General features: G+C 39.0%; 1 protein-coding gene across 6 annotated transcripts in view; it reads left to right on the top strand.

Moving 5' to 3' along the window:
- The window catches only part of UBN2 (ubinuclein 2), an 88,303-nt gene that overhangs the window by 71,167 nt on the left and 2,262 nt on the right, over positions 1-14,874 (top strand). For 5 of the 6 annotated variants that reach the window (XM_058724118.1, XM_058724116.1, XM_058724117.1 and 2 more), the window contains one exon: positions 7,080-7,643. The exons of the other annotated variant lie outside the window; for it this stretch is intronic. The gene's annotated coding sequence lies outside the window, so the exon portion shown is untranslated. Of the gene's footprint in view, positions 1-7,079; positions 7,644-14,874 lie in introns of those variants that run through there. 6 annotated transcript variants of the gene reach the window in all.

Below are 14,874 nucleotides of genomic sequence, written 5' to 3'. Positions count from 1 at the left end.
TTTCTTACTAAATACAACCATATAAATTGGTTATTTTTTAGCACAGAGACTTGTGACTCATACTGTATTTTTGCACTTAAAAGTCAAATCGTGTTATTTTTTAAAACGGTGAGTAATTGGAAAGGATATAGAGCAATGTGTATTTCTGAAGAGCATTAGCAACATCCCAATGCAAAAATAATCAGCACACTTAATTATGTCCCAGTCAGCGGGATTCTTGATTCAGGAAAATTAAGCTGTTTTGTTTTCAACTGTCGTGTATTTTAAATTGCCTTCACTGATGTATAAGCTGTTACTGTACATACAAGTTAATCCTCAGTATTCACAAGCAATAACGGTCAGCAGAGTTGTCTTCAGAGATAGCAGTGCTGAGCCTCAGTTGGAGACTGTTTGGGAGCAAAGTGTCAAGCTCATTCAGAGCCTCCAAAGTCAATGCAAGCAATAATTCCACTATAACTCAATTCTAATTCTTTCTCACATGCTTCTCAAATCCAAGTGTAAAAGAAATCATGGTTTTAAAACAGCCTGAAGAAAAACGGTTTGGAAAAAGAAGTGAAGTTAATCTGAAGTCACAAAATCCCGATATTCTGAGGAAATCAGAGGATTGTGTTAGTACATTCTGTCATGCCTGCCACCCCTTTGATGGATGTTGTTAGCCCAAATTACATTTTTTTTATATCCTAGAAGTTGAATAGGGTGTATTGCATCACCGAGGTAGGAGGAAGAACCGGGCACATACATGTTTGGATACTGTGGGTTTGACACCTGTTTGAAAACAACGTATTGGGAAAGATTTTTAACCCAGGATCCCCAGCCACCCACCCCACCCCACCCCACCCCACCCCACCCCCTCCAAAGCAGATCTAAATTGTTTACTACCCAGGGTTGGAAAGGGCAGACACGTCTAGTCTGTTCCGGTTGCCCTTACCACTCCCCTTTCCACCTCTACTTGGTTCAAGACGTTTTCTGAAATGGAAATTCTGCTGTTAATCAAACTGCCATTGATTGTGAGAACTCTATGTCCCTTGGGATCATCTCTTAGAACTCCAGTTATCTATCATATTTGCTGCTACATTTGTAACATGAACTTTGCCTGTATTGGTCGATTTTAATCTAATTTACAGTTCTTCATTTCTAGGAGGTTTTGTCATATAACTTGACCCATGTATAGAGTTAGGATACTTTATTTTAGGAGTGTACCGTAAAAGCACACTGGTTGGTCCCTGTATTCTTTTTATTATCACTTAGGTTTTGAATTTATGTTTGCCTTTTTGGTTCGTTGATGTTTTGTTTTGCTTTGTTTTAAATTAGAAATAGAAGAGTGAGAAAAATCTATAATCAGGCCAAACTTGAGAACTTTCCCTTGTGCTTCAGCACTATAGTTTCTGCTGACCCTATGTTCTCAAAAGGGGCACTTTTACTTTCTCTTGTGCATGTATGATTGTTTTGTTATGTTTTTTGCTTTTGTAATAAGCAGAAGAAAAATGCAGTAGTAGGTAAATGATTACAAACATGTTCTGCAATTTTATTTTATAAAATTTAAGGGGAAAAGTTTAACTCTCTGTAAATCATTTCTTAGCTCTGGTAAAATGCTTATTCCTCTAAAACACGCTCAATTCAGGCCTTTGTCTTCGTTAAGTGCCTTTTTTTTCTTTCTTTTTCCCCCTCTTGAAAGTGTTCTCAGATATCCTAAAGTACAGGCTAATAAGTCAGGGGATTCAGGAGGAAGAATCTCATACTTGCCAACATCATGTCATGCTGTAATATTATTCTTCCTTTTTTTGTTTTATAAGTATAAGGATATATGTATAAGATACATACATACATATATATGTATACATATGTAATATACATATCCATATATATACATATATATACATATACATATATATACATATACATATGTGTGTGTGTGTGTGTGTGTGTGTGTGTGTGTGTGTGTGTGTGTATAACTAGTAGCTGCTGTACCATCGCATCCTTTCCAAACACACTCCTTTCAGTGTTTGCAAAACTTCTGGCTTGTTTATTCCATTGTTTTAGTCAATTCAAATGGGTAGATTGGGAAACTGTCTTTATACAAGATGCTATCTTCCCCCTTTGAGTATCTGTTTGTAGAAGTTAACAAAAATACCTAAATATAATAAGTCATTTATTTCAAGTAAAATAAATTTAGTGGACTCATTGACCATCCTGGATGTAACCCACTGCTCTGTGCCCTTCAAACTTGGCATGAGTACTATTGGAGAAAGCATTGGAATAACAGTCTTTTGTGGGTCAAGTTGATAAGGAGCACTTATCAAGTTATGGCAGGCAAGACTAAAGACATGGGCAGCTAGAGTCAGAAGCTCGGTGTTGTATCTGAATAAGTTTTGAACAAAGATGGCAACTTTGTCAACATTAAACGTGCATCAGATTTTTCTCTGGGAAATTATTTTTGAAGAATTCATATAGCTGCATATCTGTGAAAAGGTTCATAAACTCAGAAAGACTTCAGATACTCATGTAAACCCTCATATAACCTATAGCATTCTTGAGAGATCTTCAGTTTTCTGTTTATTTGCCAGATAATTACATTTGGCTTACTCTGATTTTATGGTTATTTAGATTTCTCCCTTGAACAAACTGGCCTAATTTTCGGTATCTAAGATTCATCTGTTTCTTGTTAAAAACAGGTATGATACATTAAGGGAGACTAAGTTGAGCCAATCCTCAAAGCCCAGTACAAATATATCTAATAAGTGCCCCCTTTTAAAGACATTTTAATTGGGAAGAGGAGACGGGTGGCGAACAAGAAAGCAGCGGCTCCTGGTAGGGCTACCTGAGAGCACAGCGCTTATCTGGCGGCCTCAGTTCGGGCGAGTCATTCTTGAATTACTATATTTAACAGGGGGAATATCATTTAACCTTTGTGCCTCAGACTACCCATTCAAAAATTGGGTATAATAATACTCACCTACCTCCCAGGGATATCAGAGACTTTACTATTTCAAAAATACTTTGAGTTTTTCTAAATGTCCTATAGATTTAAAAAGTATCACCATCTTCCCGCAGAGGCTAAAAAATGTGTCCCCATGATGGGTATAAAAAGCACCATATGATTTTTAAGTTTAAAGAAGAATCACTGGAATTCTAATTCAGATGCATATTATTTAAACATATTTGTGGTGGGATGAAAATGGTTAGTTTCAGGTTAACAAGTGGGGAGGGGGAATAACACTAAGTTGCTTAATTGTAAGTAGATTTTCTTTTTTAGCCTTTTATGGTGTTTATACGTGTGTGATCTTTGCCAAGGCCGTGGAGCTGCAGCTAGGTAAAGGTTGGGTGATTGGCTACTGAAGTTGATAAATGATCCTGAAAGTTTTTTCCGTCTCGCTTTTCCATCTTCTCAGTCTGCTTTCCTTAGAGCACTTGTTTGGTGATGGAAAGCTAAGCTTTTAGCTTCTAAGCAGGAATGGACAACTCCTCATTCTTGTAAATCAGAGACTGTGTACTGTTCATGTCACTACTGGCTTCTCTGGCTTTGCCCTGAAGGAGCAGGCGCTACACGCCGTCAGCTGGGTGTACCGTTAGCCCAGCCACCTCTGTGTAATTCAGGCTCCTTCCACCCACGACGGAGGCGGAGTCATCTGCCACTCAGGTTACAGAAGAATGGGGAGAGGGGAGGCAGGATTCACTTCTTAGCTGGGTGGGAAGGGTGGGGGTAGAAGGAAACCGGTTTTTGCTCATCTCTAAGGAAGAAAGGAAGATCATTTTATCCCACTTTCCATCCTGGCATATTAAGTAGTGATGCTTACAATTTTCCTTTATCGTTTCAAACAACAGCAACAGCGGGGAAAAAATGGATGCTGCATTTTTAGTTAGGGCTAAATGCTAAGCAACAATTATTAGAGAGTGTGTGCAGAATTAAATCACAGCACAGATTCAGGGTCAGGAAAGAGAATGTAGACCGTAAGGAAGAAATTATCCAGCTCAAGTGAGTCAAGAGAAAGCACCATGCCCAAGCAGACCGAGCATCTGGGTTAATTCCCACAACTGGCCAAGGCCCATTTAATATCTAGTGATAGGATGTTTTTCCTTAAAAATCACTTTTTGGTTGTTTACTGCTTTTTCCAGATAAGGCCTTAGTTAGTAACCTCTAAATATCAGCTATGCAGATAAACGTACTCTTTATTTTCCACATTTCCCTCTTTTCCATGCTTCAGATAATAGATGTTAAATGACTTCTACCCAAAGAAATAAGGCATAAGGGTTTTGTTGAATGTGTGTTTGTTCCTCTAGGGAAAATTAACAGAAGCATAACACAGAGATATTTTGTGTGTTCCTCTATCCTAAAATGTGAACTTTATATTCAAAAACTTAAGTACAGATCCTTTTACTGGTGCAAAACTGTAGTTAGAATCATGGAGTGTCTTTGGGTTGTTAAGATAAAATAGTCCCAGTGTTCAGTTCTGAGAACGTTTTAGATTCTGTGGCACAGTGTTCAGGTTTATAGAGCTGAACAGTTGGTCAGACTCTAATTAAAAATAGCTTTGAATGTTTAATGTTGAATTCCTTCTTTCCTCATTCTTCTTACCTCTAGTTTGAGCTCTTAAGTTAACCATTTCATCAGCTAGTTGCTACACTAGAATATCACTTGCATGTTGTCCAGAGTCTGGAGCAGAAAGGTTAGACTTTCACCTCCTTTTCTCACTCACCTGGCCCATCTTTCCTGTGTCTCCACTGAATTCAGAAGGGAAGACTACGGTACAGGCATCGTCCAGGAGACTGTTTATATCCTAGCACAGACTCAGACAGGAACTCAGAGGAGTTTAATGAGACTGTCTTTGAACAACTTGACAGTAAATGACATTTTTCTCAGATACTCCCAAAGTACTGTTTGCTTGAAAGTAGCTATTTGTGACCTTTATTTAATTTCCTCATACTGTAATTCTTGAACTTCTCAGTCTTTCTTACCTATTTCTATTTAGAATAGGTTAGCAGTTTTCTGAACTGTTTCCCAAACAGGTCAAGAATACTTCCAGAAATCTCAGTAGTATAGTTAAGGGGGTCTGTATTTCCAGGATTTGGAATCATCACTGGTGACTGGAATTTTTTTTTCTCTTCTCCCTTGTATTAAAAACTAGATTACTCTCCTACTACACAGTGTGGTAGCTGTAATTCATGGCCTCCTCTTGATACTTTTCAAGGCTATTCAAAAAAGATGCAGACTTTTATCAAGGGCTCTTATTTCTCCTAATACTCTTCCTTGCTTATTTTCATACCGCCCCTGGAATAAACCTACTTTTGCAAAGGCCTGAGTCACACAGGCCATATAAATTCTTGCCAGTTTTAATGTTCCTCAGAAGACTCTGCCCATTATTTTCTCCCATTTTGCTAAGAATAATATAATTCTATTTTACCTTAAATCTAGTTTTAAAATATTTTGTAATAGAGCACTAATGGAAACCTAATTGAAATACAAAAAAGAGAACTATTCCTCAAGATAACTTGGAAATACTTCTGTTTTTGAAGTTAACAGCTCCACCTACCCCCAAGCACATTTCAGAGTCAGCAGTAACGAAGACCAGCCACTCGGCATCTTTTTCTGTGTGACAACCTGCCTTTAATTTGTCAGATCTTACCTACCTTGTATTTTCTGTCCTCGCAACCATAAACTTTTCTCATTTTTGGCTGTCGTGTGCTGTTTGCAGGGTTGACGTGCCCTGTGGCAGCACATAGGATTTTTCTTTCCCAAACCTGCAAATTTACCAAGGATGACCCCGGTTTGGGCAAGGGGCATTAAAAGACAAACAAGTTATTCTCAGCTGATAAAAGTATTGCTGTTTTTATATAGTGAGTTTAGAAAATTGGCCAAGGATGGCCAACTTTTTAAATCCTGGCTATGCCTACATAATTAATTACATATCCCGTCTGAGACCTTCTGATAAGTAAGGGGCCCTTCCACCAGTAGAGGCAGGTTTGCAACCTACAGATAATTTCCTCTGACCTCTGGCCAGCCATAGAAAAGATTCAAGCTTTGTACTGTCCTTTTGTTGGCTGTCGTTGAAAAATTATATTATAGAAAGTATCAAAAATATCAAACTGTTCTTAAGAAGAGTATGTAATCTGGGGCTTGCCTTTGTGTTTTGCTCACTAAACGTTGTCAAGCTTAAAAGAAAAGGAAATGAAATCTCTGGCTGGTGAAAATTTTGTGCCCCAAACAATACGTTAATCAAAGTCTACCAAGGTAACTAAGTGATGGGTGTTTTCTCTCTTTCATTACAAGCAAGAAAGTTTATTCGCAGTTGTAAAATTATAGCGGAACTGCAGACCTATTTGCTATAACTGATTGGAAATAAAGATTCTGATTTTTAGTCTGGGTAAGCACATATTTCCAACACTTGTGGTATGCATTTTGATAAGGGAGAGACTTTTGTTTGGTAACAGAAGGAAAAAACAGGACTTATTTATACAGTGAACGTTCACTCTGTAGAGGAACTTCCCTCCAGGTACACATCTTCCTCTTACCTTAGCCGCCTCCGCGCTTGGTAGAGATGCCAACATGTTTCACAACCGATCTTGAAGGAAGGAGCCTAAAGAATTGCTGCTCCTCTGGGTGAAAGGCACTGATTACTGTATCGCGTTTGTTTGTAGGGAGGTGCGTTTTTGCTCACTTGAAGGGATATACTGTATTTTAAATAAGTGTGTGACTTAATATTTGGGGATTTTTTTTTTCCTCCTTTAAAACTGGACCTGAACACAGCTTTGAGTTGATATTTGTAATAATCTCAGGACCTGAAAGATTGTAGCATTTAGTGTGTCTTAAAAATTATGTACTGTACCAGCCATGGATTTTTGTAAATATACCTGTCTCCCTTTTTTGTATTATTTTAGTAAAAAAAAATAATAAATTTAAATAAAAGGGGGTGGTGATGACATGTGAATGGGTGTGGGTATGTATGTGTGTGTGTTTGTATAAGGCTCTTTTGAGACGAACTGGTGCTTGTTTAATTTCCGGCTCTGAGGAGAGCAGGAATATGGCCAAACTGCTGCTACCGACCCTGCACTGAGCCCAGGTGTTTCCATTTTGTCTTTCCCAGTGCTTGATTGGACGCGGGCCACCAGGAAATGACTCAGAAGCTAAACTCTTCTTCCCACTGCCACCTTGCCTTTGCATTCTCGGTTCTGCACACCCTTTGAACTTCCGTGGCAAAGCTTTCCAAACTCTGGGTGGCTTGTCGGTCTGTAGTTTTCAGAGAGCTCTTGTCACTATTTTCTAAGAAGAAAGAAGGACAGGTAAATTTCGTAACCAAAAAATGATCACACATTTCATAAAACCCTGATGAATTCTGGACATGTGAGAGGGCTTAAACATTCCTAAACGTGGATCTGTGAATTGAGAAAATCAGCCCCGTGGATATACGCCTTCAGTGCAGGGAAAAAAAATTTTTTTTTTTGTTTTTTTTTTGTTTTTTTTTTTTTGTTGCAACAGCCTTGCTCATATTCCAGGTATAGTTAGCAAATCCCTGTTTTAAAGCAGGAGCCTTATTTGATTCCGTGTAGATGTTTCCTGTCTATCCTTTGTGACAGGACCTTTTACATGAGTGTTTTTTCTTTTTGTATGTGTTATGTGTTGTATTAAATAAAGAGGAATGTACATATTACTCTTGTGTCTGTTGTATTATTGGGCTAACTTGGATTTTAATACCTCATTCTTTTAGTAGTGGTTGAGTATATGTTGTCTGTATTGTACTGTGCTGAGCGCTATCGGATACAGAAGTAAAGGGCAGGGGCCCCACCTTCAGGGTATTGACAAACACTTTGCAATCTCATGACAAGTTAAAAGGTAACAATTCGAAATTTGTCACAAGGGTGTGGTCCATTGCTGCCTGACATGTGAGTTCAGAACAGGGAAGAAATTGGACTGGAGCGATCTGGGAAGATTTTGTCAATTGGATGGCACTGAGCTGGGTCTCAGGATACTGGGATTTGGCTAGGAAGAAGGAAAGGGGAATGTCCCGAGCAGAGTCAGGAAATAGACGAGGCTGGTGTGAGGTGTATACTGGGATTGGTAGAAGCCAGACTGTGGAAGTCCTGGAATGTAGGCTTGCTAGGTTCTTCCTCCGGGTTATAGGGTGTGTGTGTGTGTGTGTGTGTGTGTGTGTGTGTGTGTGTGTGTGACAGAAAGCAAGGAATACTACTACTAGGGTCAAAGTTTGAAATGTAGATATGGGAATTCGGCAGAACTGATCATCTTTAGGGTGTCTGGCTGGCTCAGTTGCTGGTAGAATGTGCAACTTGATCTCAGGGTCATGGGCTCAAGGCTCATGTTGGGGATAGAGATTACTTAAAAAAAAAAAAAAAAAAGACCCCCAAATAAGAAGTGATCACCTTTTCAATCCTTACTTGTAGGAGACCTCTGGAGAAAATATTATTAAGATAAAGAGTAGAAAAAGAATTCAATCTTAGAACTCTGGTGAAAGAGTGGGGAAAAGATGACATAGAAAGCAACATGTGAGAGAAATTGAACAGTTTGTCATTTATAAGCGAATATGTATATATGCATAGAAAATACAGAAAAGACATATACCCCAAAGTATAGAGTGATTATATGAGTGTTTTTTTCCTTTTACTTATGCATATTTTTGGTGCGTTATCATTAAGAGGAAGAATTTTTAAAAGGGATGGCCCTCATGCATGGGGGAGAGCGTAGGCTGCAAATGGCCCTCACTAAAAAACAATATTTAAAGACAGATACGCCAAAGCAGATTCTTGGTAGTAATAGCCCCTAAAGGTATCTATTGTTATCCAACTACATTCACCTATGTTGTCACCATCTTGTATATTAACATATTTAAAGGTGTTATTGTAAGCAAGATATTTTTAAGCCTGTAATTTCCCCGAGTTTCTTTGACCATGGAATTTTTTCCATGTAACTCCAATTAACATTAGGCATGTAAAGCACTTATTAGCACGGTGACACGTAGTAAGTACTAGGTAAATGTTAGCTTTTATCATCATTCAACCTAGTTCTGTTTTATTATTATTTCTGTAGTTTGGAAAAGTTTCTAAGAAGATACTTGGCCCAAGGAGTTAAGGATTTCAGAATAACCTTTAGAGAGCCAACAAGTAATCCAGAAATGCTCCCAGCCTTCCAGAGTTGAACGAGGGCCAGGTGTCCAGAAGGGGTTCTTCAAAGGAGTATAGTGGAATATATGCAGCAGGAAGTACTTCTGACACTGTCCATGTAGGCAAGAAATTGTCTCAGGCCTGAGCTTTGCCACAGGAGAGTGGTTGGTTAGGAAACGGGTGCATGGAACAGTTCCTAGTGATGGAGTTCAAAGGCAAAGTGAACCAATTTGGTGCTGGAGTTAGTTACTTTGCTTTTATAAGTTTATTCAAAGGGAGAAATGGATGGTACAAGGATTTCTGTACAGTGGTAAACGATTGAAACAGCCTAATGCCATGTTAGGATTTGGTTAAGTAAACAAAAATAATACTAAGTAAAAAAAATTTTTTAATAAGAAATGACCAAGATATCCAGGCATTAAGAAAGAGCAGACATAAATATAAATGCACACTGGCACAGAAAAATAGAAAAATCAACACTCCCAAGTCCAGAGGCGTGGTGTGAGTGCTTGTTCTGTATCCTTTTACTTAAATGTATTTTCAACAAACGTGGATGATGTGAGAAAGGGCTTTTGTTGGTTTGTTTTTAAGAAACAGGTGGGCTTGGTGGAAGAAAGAAAAATGGGAAAGAGGCTCTTCCCTGTCTCATCACTGGGAAAAGGGAAAAGACCTTATTTCTTCTACTCAGATCCTGCTAGAGCCCCAAATTGGCTCTGTTTTGGAGGGAAGGCACAATGAACTGCTTGATTTAAAATCAAAATTTTCTTTGGAAAAGATTATCCTTGTACTTGGTTAAAAAAAAAAAAAAAAGTACCAAGTACATGGGCATACAGAGTGCAAAGCGTGTCTTTCCTGGCTATAGTCCCTGTTTTCTTTGCTCAGAGCAACCACTGCTACGAATTTCTCCAGCTATAAGTATAAATATGTACCTGACTCTTTAACATAAATTCAGCATACGCACTTTGCTGCACAGTACCTAGCATTTTTTCCAGTTGTCTCAAGAGATCATTCCACATCAGTACATAGGGGTCTGTTCTGTTCTTTTTGACAGCTCACAGTCTTCCATACTTACGGTATCATCACGGTTTATTGTATTTATTTTTATTGATGAGCACTTAGATTACTATCACAAGGCAAACTGTAACATCCCGTGTATGTACATCACACGGAAGTTCGTTTTGGCGTGGGTAGTAATGACCTAACATCCTAGATTTGAAAGTCAGGGTCTGGAATCTCTGACGTTGCTTCTCATCCAAGTAAAGCTTTGAGAAATGCCTGGGAAAATCAATCTCTTGTTTAAAGGAATTTGGAAAATTGGAAATAAAAGCAGAAGAGGTGACTCTGGGTACACCAAGGGTGGAGTCACACGCGAGGGAGATCATGAGTTTCTTCAAAGGACAGCCCCCTCTGATGTGTCATGCGTGTCCTTGCCTCAAAAACGATGGCCCTTCCTCGTCAGTGTGTGCCTTGACATGGCTTGTTTTTTTCTGTCTGTATATTTACCTCTTCTGTGCCCTGTGTCTGTCCCTTTACCATTTCCCCACTATCTTTTTTCTAGTAGGTGGCATAGCTTGAAGGAAAACAGGCTGACATTAGACAGATGGGTTCACGAGTCCCCGCTCTGAAGCTGTGACACTAATTTAGACAAGATGCTTCCCTTTTAGCCTGTTAACTTATTTCTACAGTGATGATAGCAACGAGGGGTGTGTGGTTGAATTAAGAGACTGGATATGGAAAGCACCTAGCATCGTGCCTAGCACATAAGAGCTAATTAATGGTGGCTGCATTATTCTCTTTCTCTCTTCTGCCTTTTTTCTTCTTAAATTCATACTTCCTCTTGCTCTCCTAACTTCCCAAACTATAGAGGTGAAACCATAGTGGGGTTGTTTTTTTTTAATCTTTCTTAAAAAAAAAAAAAAAGCTTACAGTACAGGAGTGGATAAATATCAGAATTCTTTCATTGCAGATGTCAAACCCCTGGCTTAAAAAGTAACCAGAACCTTGTCTAAAAAGTAAAGTCTGTTAAACACAACAGTAAAGAGAATCTTTTGGTTCGTAGAACTGAGTAGTGTAGAGGTGAGCCTGGAGTAGGGGAAGCTTTATCCAGTGATTCGGTGTCCTCACCGTCTAGCCGTGTCTCTGCCCTGGCATTCGAAGTGCCAAGATCTCACAGATAGCCCTCTGACAGCCTCAGGCTCTCCCTTCGTGGCCAAGTGGCCGCTGCACTTCCAAACTCCATGTGTGTGTCATGTGTTAGTTTATTTTTGCCTTATGATACCTCATGTGCAAAGCAGTGCGTTAACCACGTGCCTCCATTCATAGTACGTGGTTCACCATCACTCAGTACAGCAACTCATTCCCTCATTTTATTACACATTCAGCTTCTCCTTCCTTCCTTAGTCCCCAGCGCCCTGTGTCTCATAGGTGCCCTCTTGATATGTGCCCCTTGTTATGCATCTTCAGTTCTAAAATAGTGCTATGTAGTGCGTGTACAAATTTCATTTGTACGAATGGTCTGGGCCTATAAATCTTGCTCTTTCCTACTTTTCTCACTTTTCTTAAATTTGTCCATGTTGCTACGTGTACATCCTGTGTGTTGCTGCTTATCACCGTGTAGTATTCCCTACTATGTATCCACCACGTTCTGGATACCCGTTTCTCTGGAGGGGGATACCTAGGTTGCCTCTAATTCCCTGTTATTGCAAGAAAGGCTATAGGCCGTCTTCTGCCGATTGCCTGTTCATCTCCGCTTATTATTCGATTGCATTGTATCCTTTTGTTATAGATAATACTCTCTTACCAGTTGTAGGTGTGCTTGATATTTTAGTCCGTAACCCCTCTTTCAACTTGGTGGAGGACATCCTGAATTGAACAGAAAATGTTAACTTTTAACAGCCAAATTGATCTATTTGTCTACATGTATGTTGAGGCGCTTGTTAGGAGATACTTCCCTATCCCTGTGCCACAAATATGTCTTCCTGCTCTTTCGTCTATTAACTTTACAGTTTTAAATTTTCTCCGTAAAGGTATTGTTCATGTATTGATTTCTAGGTACTTTATAGTTGTCGCTTTTATGAGTGGTATATTCTTCTCCATTCGATACTCTCATGGTTTTTGTGGGTAACGAGGAACGCTGTTGGTTTCTGAAAGTTGGGTTTGTGTCCAGCAACTTTGCTGAACTCTCCTATTCCAGTAACTCATCTGATTATTTTATTAGCTTTTCAATGAAGATGATCATATCATCTACAAAAAATGACAGGGCGCCTGGCTGGTTCACTTGAAGAGCATGCGACTCTTGATCTTGGGGTTGTGAATTCAAGCCCCATGTCGGGTGTCAAAATTACTGAAATCAATATATAACCTTTTCAAAATGACAGTTTAATCTCCCTTCCCAATTCTTTCACTTTCGTCTTATCTTAGAGCATTAGACTGGCCCTTTAATACTATTTAAACAGTAGTGGTGAAAGTGACATCTTTGTTCCTTGTCTCAATTTTCTCAAGTGTGCTGTTTATTCTAGGTTGTTGGTATATAGATTTTAAGAAGTTAAGAAAGTTCAAAAAATAAAATAAAATAAAATAAAAAAAAAAAAGAAGTTAAGAAAGTTCTATTCCTAATTTTCTGGGAATGCTGATCATAAGTGTGAACTGGATTATAGCAAGTACATTCCCCCTAACCCTGATACATGGTCAGCACTTCCAGAAAATTTCTGAGAAATGTATTCATAATTTTTTCATTCTTATAATCTTCATTTTCTTTGTTTTCCTCTTGCATTCTGTTTCATTTATACGCATCTTCTCCCTTGTCCTCCTTCAGTCTTGCCAGTTTTCTTCAGTCTTTCTAATTTTTCAAGGAATCATGAATTTTATTGGGTGCACATATGTTCGTTATGGTGATATCTCTTTAATCTATTTTTTCCACCAATATATAATGTCCCTCATTTTTCTTTATGATGTGTTTTGCCCTGATATCGCAGTTATCTATATTCTGAATAATATCCCATTGGATGAATATATCACATTTTTAATTTATCCATTTATCAGTTGATAGACACGTAGGCTGTTTGTACATTTTGGATATTGCGGATAATGCTGCTATGAACATTTAGGTACCATGTTCGGTGCTGATCCCCATCCCTGATCCAAGTGGCCCCCCACCCCACCCCTGATCCAAGTGGCACACATTCCGAGACCCCCAGGGGATGCCTGAAACCGTGGATACTACTGAACCCTCTAGATCCTATGTGTTTTCCTATGCATACGTACCGATGATAACGTTTAATTTGTAAATTAGGCACAGTAAGAGATTGTCAATAATAACTAAAAATAGAACAATTATAACAATATACTGTAATAAAAGTTATGTGAAGATGCTCTCTCTCAAAATATCTTATTGCCCCGCCCTCACCCTTCTTGTGGTGATGGGAGATGACCAAATGCCTGCATGATGAGATGAAGTGAGGTGAATGACGTAGGCAGTGTAGCATAGCATTAGACTACCCCTCACCTTCTGACTCTGTGTCGAAGGCAGATCATCTGCTTCCAGCCCGTGGTTGACCGTGGGTGACTGAAATTGCGGATAAGGGGGACCACTGGACAGGTTTTTGTGTGGATGGATGTTTTCACTTCTCTCAGGTGTGTACCTAAGAGGCCATATGGTAACTCTGCGTAACTTTTTGAGGAACCACAAAACTGTTTCCCACAGTAGCTGAAACATTTTGCACCCTACTAGCAATATGTGAGAGCTTAAATTTCTCTGCATCCTTGCCAGCGCTTGATATTTTCCGTTTGTTTGATGATAGCCATCCTGGTAGGTATGAAGTGGTACCTCATTCTTTTGATTTGCATCTCCCTAACGACTCACGGTGTTGAGTATCTTTTCATGTGCTTATTAAGTGGTTAGTATATTAGTATAATTAATAGTATGTAGCTTAGTACATTAAGTATAAAAGTACTTTTTCGAGGCGAGTTCCCAAAGAGACCGTGTGCTGTAAACTCTCTGAGGCCTTGCGTGTCTGAACATATTATCTTTGCATTCTCACATTTCAATAAGAGTTTAGCTGGATATAATATTCCAGCTTATTTTCCTTCATCACTTAGAAAACATAACTTGATTGCGTTTTGTCTCCAGTGTTTGTTAGAAACATCGATGTCAATCTAATTCTTACTTTTTTGTGGACTAGCTGCTCCTTCTCTCTAGCTTTTAGAATTTCATTTTTGTCTTTAATGGTCTTAAATTTCACTAGAACGTGTCAAAGTTTTAGTTTTTCCATATTTACCCTGTGTGGTGCACCATGAGATCTTTATATTGGAATCTTTTTTATCTTTAATTTTTGAAAGTTCTGGGGCGCCTGGGTGGCTCAGTCGGTTGAGTGACCGACTCTTGATTTCAGCTCAGGTCGTGATCTCATGGTTTGTGAGTTTGAGCCCTACATCGGGCTCTGTGCTGACAGTGTGGAGCCTGCTTGGGACTCTCTCTCTCTCTCTCTCTCTCCCCCCACCCCCGTCTCTGTTCCTCCCCCACTTGTGATCTGTGCTGTCTCTCTCTCTCAAAATAAATAGACTTTAAAATTTTTTTTAAGAAGTTCTTAGGATTTCTGTAAATATTCCCTTTCCTAAATCTATTTCCTCTCTTCCTGGGACACATATCATACATATATTTACATCATATCACCATCATCATCATCATCATCATCATCTCTCTAATGTTCTCTCATATTTTCCATCTCCTTCCAGTACCTTCTGAGAAAATTCCTTGAGCTGATCTGG

This window comes from Neofelis nebulosa, chromosome 4 (assembly GCF_028018385.1).
Source record: "Neofelis nebulosa isolate mNeoNeb1 chromosome 4, mNeoNeb1.pri, whole genome shotgun sequence".
NCBI classification, from domain to species: domain Eukaryota; kingdom Metazoa; phylum Chordata; class Mammalia; order Carnivora; family Felidae; genus Neofelis; species Neofelis nebulosa.
This window is presented reverse-complemented; position numbering and strand designations above follow the sequence as displayed.